The following is a 10,509-nucleotide window of genomic DNA, read 5'->3' as shown; positions in this document are numbered from 1 at the left end:
AATAAAGAACAATTAAACATTATCTGTTCTAATAAAATGGATCGACAAAAAAGAGTTAAAGGTATAGATTTTTTACGGATAAATTATAAGTTTACGGGAAAAACACACAAACTAACCTTAACCAGCGAACATAAGATTATCACTTAGATATAATATACCTATCAAGTAGAAGTGAACTTTAGCTTTTAACTGTACAACATGAACCCTTAAAAGACACTAATGACTTTAATGATGTTGTAAAATCGATTCAAGAACTAAACTTTAATGAACAAGCATGGAAAGATAGAGAATCAAATGTTTAAAATATAATAAATCAAATGGAGAAAATACGAACCTGAAAGTTAGAGGCAAAACAAACTCCTTTTTTTATTATAATACGTAACATCATTAAAGCTATCATTATAGTTATTATTTTTTTCTAATTATTATTATTATTATTATTACAATAGCAATACTCATTAGAAAAATAAAAAGCTGTTTCCAGAAGACTATGAAACTTTGTATCTCAGAAAAATTTATAAAACGTATTTTCAACTTACTGAACGCAGAGCGCCCAGTAACCGTAAAACAAGAGTTACAAGAACACGAACCAACTGAACTTTATGTCAAAATTGAAGAAAAACAAAAACTACCTAAATCATCCAAGACTAGACTTATAATAGAGACACGGAAATTGGGCAAGGTAGTAATCTACTTCCCCGTGTTTTTGCTCTGTCCATTCCTTGACATTTTTTATCAGGCAAGCCGTCCATTTACCTCTAGATTTCTCTTGCTATTTATAGTGCCAGCGTTCCCAAGTGATTTCCTGGGCGTTTTTCTTGGCCTCCATTCTTCCTAGGTCCTGCTCCGTCAGGTGCTTTAATCGTCTTTCCCTCGCAAGAAGTTCAATGGGGATTACGCCTACTATCACCATTATTGCAGACTCTGAGACTGTGCGATAGGCGCAGGCTATCCTCAAAGCTAATATTCTTCGAACTCGGCCAACTTTTACTTTCTTTTATTAACGCTCATCTCACCCCCCCATATCTCAGCCCCGTACAAAGTTATAGACTGGGCCGTACACATAAGGACACTGCGTTTTGCAGGCTTTGGACCTCTAACATTAGGCATCATTCAGCTTAATATCGCTACTCTTGCTGCCACCTCGTCTGCTGCTTGCCTAAGGTGGCTCCAATACGTGAGCTCTCTGTCTAGCGTCACCCTTAGGTATTTTACGGCATCCATTGTCATTACTTCTTCTTCTTGTACCTTGTGGGGGATGATAGTATTATTTTTTTTTTGACAATAGTACCATCTCCGTCATTCCTGCTGCAACTCCGAGTCCGTGGTTCTCTATCCATAGAGCCACTCTCAACATTACCTGGTTAGGTCGTATCTAAACAAGTTTTGTTGTGCATTTGACGATCACTACAGAAGCTTTGTCTACATATCCTACCAAGAACGTCCTCTCTGGCATTTTTCTGGTGGAGTAGTCCGTCGTATGACACGTTTCAGAGATCGAATCCAAGTATAGAACCCTGGAATGCCCTTTAAGTATTTTTTCTAATTGTTTCGCCTTTCGTTGTCTTATAGTTCAAGAAGCGGTGCTTGAGACTATCTCTTATTACTCTCAAGAGATAGTCTGGTATTTTGAATGTATATTTCAGAGCCTGAAGCATGTCCTTTTATCTTGCTGAGTCAAAAGCGTTCCCTACATCCAAGGTTACCAGAAGAACCAGGGATCTTGCTCCATGGCACAAATTATAAATGGCCGGAACTGCTTTCACTACTTTTTTTACTTCTCCTATGGTAGACCTGTCTTTTCTAAATCCGTACTGTCTGTCAGATAAGTCTCCCGCGTATTGTATAGCCTTTAGAAGAGTGGCCTAAAGCAGCTTTTCGCAAAACTTCACAGGCCTATCCAGCATGCATAACGGCCTGAAAGATGACGGAAAAATAGGCTTCCTCTTGCCTTTATTGATCAGTACCAGCCGTGCTTTTTTTAGGGGGTTAGAAGCAACCTCTTCCCAAAACATGCATTGTATACGTTTAAGAGCAGCTATGGGTGTTTTGACACCACTGTCTTAATGAATTCTGCCAGTATACCATTTGGTCCAGCAGCTTTTCCGTTTTTAAACGATCTGGCTGCTAGCTCCAGTTCCTTTTGGGTTAATAAAAGTATACTTCTATGAGCTTCAAGTCTGCTTGATACTTGAGTTCTAGTTGCGTCGGAAATAACGTATCCACGATATGTCTCATGGTATCCACGTCTTTGTTTGCAGTTGGTGCAAGTCTTATCAGTTTCTCCATCACTATCTTGTACCCTCTCCCCTAGGGGTCGTTATTCGCTACCTGGCATAGAGTTTACCAGCACTGCTTTTTGCTGTTCCTAATAGCAGCTCGCATCGTCTTTCTTGTAGGCTGGTACTTTGAGTACCTTTGTCTGGCCTCTGGTCTGTTTCTGGCCTTTTGATAAAGGCGTCTGTGTTTATGACATTGGTGCCGTAATTCCGCAATTTCCCTGTTTCATTTGTAAGTTGAGCGTTTGCCATTTGATCTTTTTTTTCTGGGCGTGGAGGCCTTGCATGCGGTTCTTAGAAGTTGAATGGTTGCCTTGGTAAGCTTCTCTACTCCTTCGGCTGTGTTCAGGTTTTGTTCATCGCTTTGACTAGCACTGATGTTATTCTAAACTTTTTTTGCTAGTCGTTTTGTTTCCAGCTTTTTAACATTCCATCCTGTTGTGCGTGCCATGCCTCTTCTGTCTATTGTATCGGTGATTTCAAAGACAATATTTTGATTATTGCTACCATTTTCGTCCTCAATTACCTGCCATTCCTTTAATCTTGGGGCAAGGCCTCTCCAAAGCCAGTGTAATGGCTTGTATTAATTCGCAAAATCTCGGCATTTAAAGAGTCATGGTCCTCCCTTGGCTTGCAACGATCAGTCCTAGCCTTGCCGCCATATCTAGGACTGCTTGTCCCTTAGAACTATTTGTAGGCATTTCCTCTTTTACTGCTCTTGCATTAAAGTCTCAAGCGACTATGAGATAACCTTCTATGCCATCCCTAATGGTATCTTCGAGGTTTTTTATTCTTCTTCTGTATTTCTCGTTACTAGTGTTTGGTAATAAGTAGCAGCTGACATACGTAATGCCACCACTTTTCAACTAGATAAAATTTTTTACCAATCCGCTTGCGTCTTGGTGGATTTTTTCTGGTCTAGAAACTGAAAAGGCCGTCATATTTGTTGCAATGCTGAGCCATTTAGGTGGCTTATAGTTTCTGTACTGATCACTCATAAGCGCTACATCTTACCTTCTTTCACATAATATTTATGGCAAATAGGCCTCTGCGTCAATTGCCCTGTTCGTATTACCTTGGAGAACTCTGGGCATTGTGTTGCGATCCTCTTTCTTCTATAAGGACCTGTCTGAAGGTTCTGCACACTTTAGATTTAGGCACATAATAAGTGCTCTCTTCTTCATCCATGGATTCACTGCAAAGGATACATCGTGGTTTAGCCTTGCAGTCCTTGGCTCTGTGTTTGATTTTACCACATCTCTAGCAGAGGCCTGATCGATCCGGACCTTTACAGTCATATCTTATGTGCCCATATCCCAGACACCTATAGCATTGCTGGACGATAATCGTGCGCCTTAGTTGGCACCGAATCCAACCCACTGCTATCATTCCTGTCCTTGAAAGGGACAAAGCGCCAGCCTCGTCCATTTCGGCCAGCGCCTTTCTTTCCTGCCAGCGATTTGGCGGTACCATAGCCACTTTAATTATACCTGGATCTTCTCCGTTTTTAGCAGCCTCTTAACTGGCTGCTATAACTTTCTCTTTATTGGTGACTGCCTCCAAGTCCAGTACCTCTAAAGTTACTCTAGAGTTCCTAAATTGTACCTTTTCTGCGGTACCAATAGCGAGTGAGATGATATGCATCAACTACTCCTTGTCTTTGGTGCTTTTGGCCAGCTCTACCAGAATACAACATGCCTTTGTTCTGCATATTCTGGTAACTTTCGCGCCACAGTCTCTCGGGTTGACCACGTTACGGAATGCTCCTGGTAGTTCTGCGTATGACTTTCCTTTTGCTAGATTTACGAGGATGTTCTCGTTTCTTTCCTTTGCCTTTTCTTGCTTCTTTATTTTTTTTCCTGGCTTACTTTTGTTTGGTAACGGTGTGCTACCTACCAGCTTCTCTCTATCAGCTACTTTTTCCTTGCAGCTTGCAAGTGCCTGCTTTTTTGTTTATGAATTCCCTCCACAATTCGTTGTCGTAGTTGTTTATTTTTTTTTGATCCGCTTTAAACCTCGGTAGCACCATCGTCTCTACCTTTCTTTTTCGGAGACTGCCTGATCACACGAGCTGGCAAAGATGTCCTTAGCACTAACATCCCTCTTAAGGTCTTTTCGAGGCGGCCATTAAGGTCTCTTAGAAGCCCACATAATTCTGCCAGGTAAACTCAGGCTTTTTTGACTATGCTGCTGACGTTTGACTGCCAGTCAATTGCATTTTTAATACTTTGTAGGACGTCCGTTATTCTACCTAGTGCTTTTTCCTCCTCCATTTCTGTATCACTTAAGATTTTCTGTAGGTAAGTGACTACCATTGATTCAGCCAGTTCCAGCTAAAGTTTATTCTGCCTATTCTAGTCTATATCCTGTAGTTTGTTGGTCAGATCGTTTAACCCACCTTTAGTTGTCGTTTGCTTTGGGATAATAGAAAGCATAGCACTTTTGTGCTGGACGCTTTTTTGGCCTCAACTAGAATCCGTAAGGCCAACACTAGTTACTCAGGCTTTCACTAGGTCAAAACAAGCGGTAGATATCCTCTGAGAGGTTACCGCCAAGGTACGTTGTTATTATTAAAGTCACCCATGTTTCATTTCGTTCGATAACCAACCCTAGATTTTGTCAACGAGGTTTTCTTTTCGGCTTTATTGTATACGGGGACTTTATACTTTCTTTTCAGCCACTCCTAGGTTGAAGCTTCAACCACCATGGCAGCTAGAAGCCATACACCCACACAAAGCATGCCTCCATCCACCACCCCAAAAAAACATGCCCCATAAGCTAACCACCACATTCCGGGGATCAATTATCATCATCGTTATAATCGTCAAAATCATCATTATCATCACTATTTTCTTGACTATCCTTATTACCCTCATTATTACCATTATCATTATCATTATAATCATTATTATTATTATAAGCATTATAATTTTAATTATTATTATCATTACTTTTATCATTATCATGATTGTCGTTATTATTGCTATCATCATAACTATTATTATCGTTATCTTAACCACTGTCATCATCATTATTATCATCATTATTATCATTACCATTATTATCATCATTAATTTCATTATTTTTACTGTCATTATAATCATTATTATCGTAATTATCGTCATTGATGTCATCATTATTATCAACATCATTACTATCATCATCATTATCAACATAACCGTTACAATTGTCGTTATCATTATTATCATCAGCATCAGTATTATTGATTTTATCGATATTATTACCATTCTAATCATTACTATTATAATTTTCATCTTTGTTACCACTAGTTTCATTGCTATTAACAAAATTATCATTATCATTACTATCATTATCATCATTATTATCACGATTTTAATTTGTATAATTATCATTATTACTACCAATATAATTATAACTATAATTATTATCACTATCACGATCATCATGATCATTATTGTTTTCATCATTATCATCATTATTTTCATCCTCATCTCTTCCGTCATTAATATGATTATTATCGTCATTATCATTGTCATCATTATTATCCATATTTTTATTATTATTAAAACTATTATCAGAATTATCATTATCATTATCATTGCTAGAATAATTAATATCATTATCATCGTTATCATCATTTTTATCTTGACCATCACTATTATCATCATAATCACTCTCATCAAAACTATAATCATATTATCATCATTATTATCATTATCATCATTAAAATCGTCATGTTGATCATCATTATTATTATTATCATTACTATTATCATTATGATTATTATAATTATAACCATTATTAACATTATAACCATTATCATTATTATTATTATCACCATTATCACAATGATTATCACCATCATGATGATCATTTTCATTAACTTTTTTTTTTATTATTATTATCATCATCAACTCTATCATCATTATTATAATTATTATTGTTATCATCATTGTCATCACTATTATTATCAGTCTTATTATCGTTAACTTTCTTATTATTATAATTATCTTCATCGTCACTATTGCCATTATCATTATCTTTAATATTTATATTATTATCAATATCATCGTCAACAATATTATTATAGTCATCGTCATCATCATTATAATTATTATCATCACCATCACCATATTTAACATTATCATACTTATTATTATCATCATTATCATCATTATCAATATTATGGTCATCATATATATTATGTTTATTTTTATCAATGTCATTATTATCATAATTATCGTCATTATCACAATAAACATTATTATCATTACTCTAATCGTTTTCTTTAATACTGTTATTATCATTACACCCATTATCAGACTATCATCCGCACCATTCTTATTATAATTATTATAACGATTTTTCTTATCTTAATCATCGTTAAATCTTATATTTTTATCAGCTTGATCATCATCATGATCATTATAATTTTTATTTTTATCATGATGATCATCGTTATTATCATTATCGTTGCCATTATTGTCATCATCATTACTATTAATACGTTATTTTATCACAATCATCATTATCGATATAATCATTATAATTATCGTCATTTTCGTCTTTATCATGATTACATAATTATTATTATAATTTTTATGACTATCATCATCCTAATCATCAGTATTATCACTGTCGTGATTATTTTATCATTATTATTTTTATTGCCGTTATTACAATCAATATACCAACTGTTAATACTATAAATATTATTAGTATTATTATTATAATTGTCACAATTATCACTATCAATGGCATCATTATCTTTATCGTTATCATCATTATCATTAACATTGCTATTATTATCGTTACTAAAATGATTAACATAATCATCATCGTGTTTATGGTCATAATTATTATTATCATTAGCATTGTTTTCATTATAATGATAATTATTATGATCATTATTATTATTATCATTATTATTATTTTTATTATTATCTTCATTTTTTTTATCATTATCGATAGTATTAAAATCATCGGTATTATTATTATTATTATTATTATTATTCTTTTTAATTTCTATTCACATTGTTATTATTATTCTTATCACTATTATTGTCGTAATTATTATCATCATTATCATTATTATTATTATCACCATTATTTTTATCATTTTTATTATTACCATCATCATGATTAATATAATCATCATCTTTATTAATAATGTTATTATTATCCACTATATTAAATATGTAATCGTTATTATAAACATTATTATTATTATCATTATCCGAATCAATAGTATAGTTATTACTATTATAAATATTATTATTTCAATTATCTTTAAAGCTATTATGACAGTTATTATTATTGCGATTATGATTATCATTATTAATATTATTATCATCATAAGCGTTATCATTCATATCACAATCATCATCGTTATTATTATGATTGTTGTCATCAACATAAACATCATTATTATTACTATCACCATTATCATTTTGACAATCTTCATAATCACAATTATCACCATCAACATAACTATGATCATTATCTTTATCATCCTTATTGTCATCATCATCATCATTATCATCATCATCATCATCGTCAACATCATCATCATCATCATCATCATCATCATTATCATTGTCAAAATTATTATTATCATTGTCATCATCATTATCTTTATCATCATCATTATCTTTATCATCATTATTATCATCAATATTGTTATGATTATTACTGATATATCTATTATGCATATTATTATGATCATCATCATTATAATTATTATTTAAATTATTATTATTATCAATAAATTTATAATTATTATTATTATCATTATCATTATTTTTCTTCTTTTCATTATCATTATTACCATCATTTATACTAGTGTCATTATTATTATGACTATCATTATCATTATCATTATCATTAATACCATCATCATTATCATTGTTTTTAGTATTCTTATCATTATCATTATTGCTATTATCATTAGTACTATTATTATCATTATTATTATTATCATTATTATCATTATTTTGATTCTTGATAATATCTTTTCCATCATTATTATTATTGTCATTGTTTTTATTAGAATTAGCATATTCATATTTAATATTATTATCACTATTATTATTGTTATCAAAATCACTTTTAATATAATAATCATCATCATTTTTTTATTTTTATTTCTGAGGTCGTCTAGAATGCCTTACTGCACGATAGAATGGTGTACAAACCCTTTCCTGTGTGATACTCGTTATGACCATACTATCTAAACTGGCAAAAACTTTTTTTTGTGACTATCAGCTCGAAATCCGCTCTCGCATTTACACTTCAAACCAGTGCCACGGAGGCTTACCCCCTGGTTTGGGGTTCCTTTAGTTTTTCGTTACCAACTTGTCTTGTTACTTTTGCGTCCTCTAGGATATTTTCTAGTTTTTGTCATGCATCTGAGCTGCTCTTCTCTTTTTACTTGGAGGAATGTAGCAGTATAATAAGCATATGCTCCACAGTGCAAGCCCAAACCCAACAAAGAAGAAAGGAGCGCACTCACGGTAGAGCCTGAGAGGCAGAAACCCAGGCCACCAAGGTACAGCCACGCATCGGTAGGACAGTGATATAGCGAAGCGGTTTTCAGGAGCTTGCCCGTATTAAAGCCCTCACTGAAGCCCCCATACCGCACATTGACTGCCTCATGACCATACCCCAGATGCCTAGCGATAAAAAAAAAAAAAAAAAAACGGGGAAGGCAAGAACCCAAAAGCATGGGCCCCCGGGCCGAAGCCACTTATCGGTAGCAAGGTGATAGAGCGAAGCGGTTTGAGGGAGTCTGCACTTGCTTAAGCACCCATGCAGGCCCCCATCCCGCACACCATCCACTTTACGGGCACGCCCAAGCGGCCCCAGCCCCAAGGCCCCGCCACCAACTTTCTCTGAACCCCCCAGACGCCACAGCAAAACCCACAACCTCACGCCCCCCCCCCGATGGCATTGAATCCAGGTTTGCACAACCATCACTCAGTCGTCCAGAAACCATCCTCTTTTTTGGCCCAGAGAACTGTATGTATAAATTGGGCTACTGCAGTCAACTTCCCTTTGTTAAGTAGCATTTTATCTATGACGTTGTTGAGATTGAAGGTTCCGATCCCTTTCTGCAGCACGTTTTGTTTAGCTTGCCACTTGATGCAGTCAAAGAACAAATGTTCTGCGTCATCTTTGTCGCAGCCGCAGTACTTGCAAGCAGCTGTCTGTGTTTTCCGAGTCTTGTTGAGGTACGAGCAAAAATACTCATGATTTAAGAGGAATTGGGTAAGGTAGTGATTTACTTCCCAATGTTTCCGCTCTGTCCATTCCTTGACATCTTTTATCAGGCGTGCCGTCCATTTACCTCTAGATTCCTCTTGAAATCTGTAGTGCCCGCGTTTCCAAGTGATTTCCCGGGCGTTTTTCTTGGCCTCCATTCTTCCTAGGTCCTGCTCCGTAAGGTGCTTTAATCGTCTTTCCCTCGCAAGAAGTTCGATGGGGATTACGCCCGCTATCACCATTATTGCAGACTCTGAGACTGTGCGATAAGCGCAGGCTATCCTCAAGGCTTATATTCTCTGAACTTGGCCAACTTTCACTCTCTTTTTTTAACGTTTATCTCATCCCCCCATATCTCAGCCCTGTACAAAATAACAAACTGAGCCATAGACAAAAGAAGCCTGCTTTTTGCAGGCTTTGGACCTCTACCGTTTGGCATGATTTGGCTTAATGCCACTACTCTTGCCACCTTAACTGCTGCTTGCCTAAGGTGACTCGAAAACGTGGGCTTTTGATCCAGAGTCACCGCTACGTATTTTACGGCATCCTTGGTCATAATTTCTCCTTCTTGTACCTTGAGAAGGGTTGATGGTATCTTTTTCTTTTCTCGTCAAAAGTACCATCTTCGTCTTTCCTGCTGCAACTTCCAGTCCGTGGTTCTCCATCCATAGAGCTACTCGCCAGATAACCTGGTTAAGTCGTATTTGGACAAGTTTCCTCGGGCGTTTAACGATCTTTACAGCAGCGTCATCCACGTATCTTAACAAGAACGTCCTCTCTGGCATTTCCTGGTGAAGTAGTCCATCGTATGACACGTTCCAGAGATCGAATCCAAGTATAAAACCCTGTAATGCCCCTGCAGTTATTTTTCCAATTGTTTCGCCTTTTGTTGTCGTATAGGTCAAGAAGCGGTGCTTGTGATAATCTCTCAATACTCTCAAAGGAGAGTCTGATGTTCTGAATGTGTATTTCAGAGCCAGAAGCATGT

Source organism: Copidosoma floridanum, unplaced genomic scaffold (assembly GCF_036245765.1).
Source record: "Copidosoma floridanum isolate Cflo_tuat_1 unplaced genomic scaffold, Cflo_Japanese_pri ptg000031l, whole genome shotgun sequence".
Lineage (NCBI taxonomy): Eukaryota > Metazoa > Arthropoda > Insecta > Hymenoptera > Encyrtidae > Copidosoma > Copidosoma floridanum.
The sequence above is the reverse complement of the archived record's forward strand: the minus strand, read 5'-3'. Positions refer to the sequence as shown.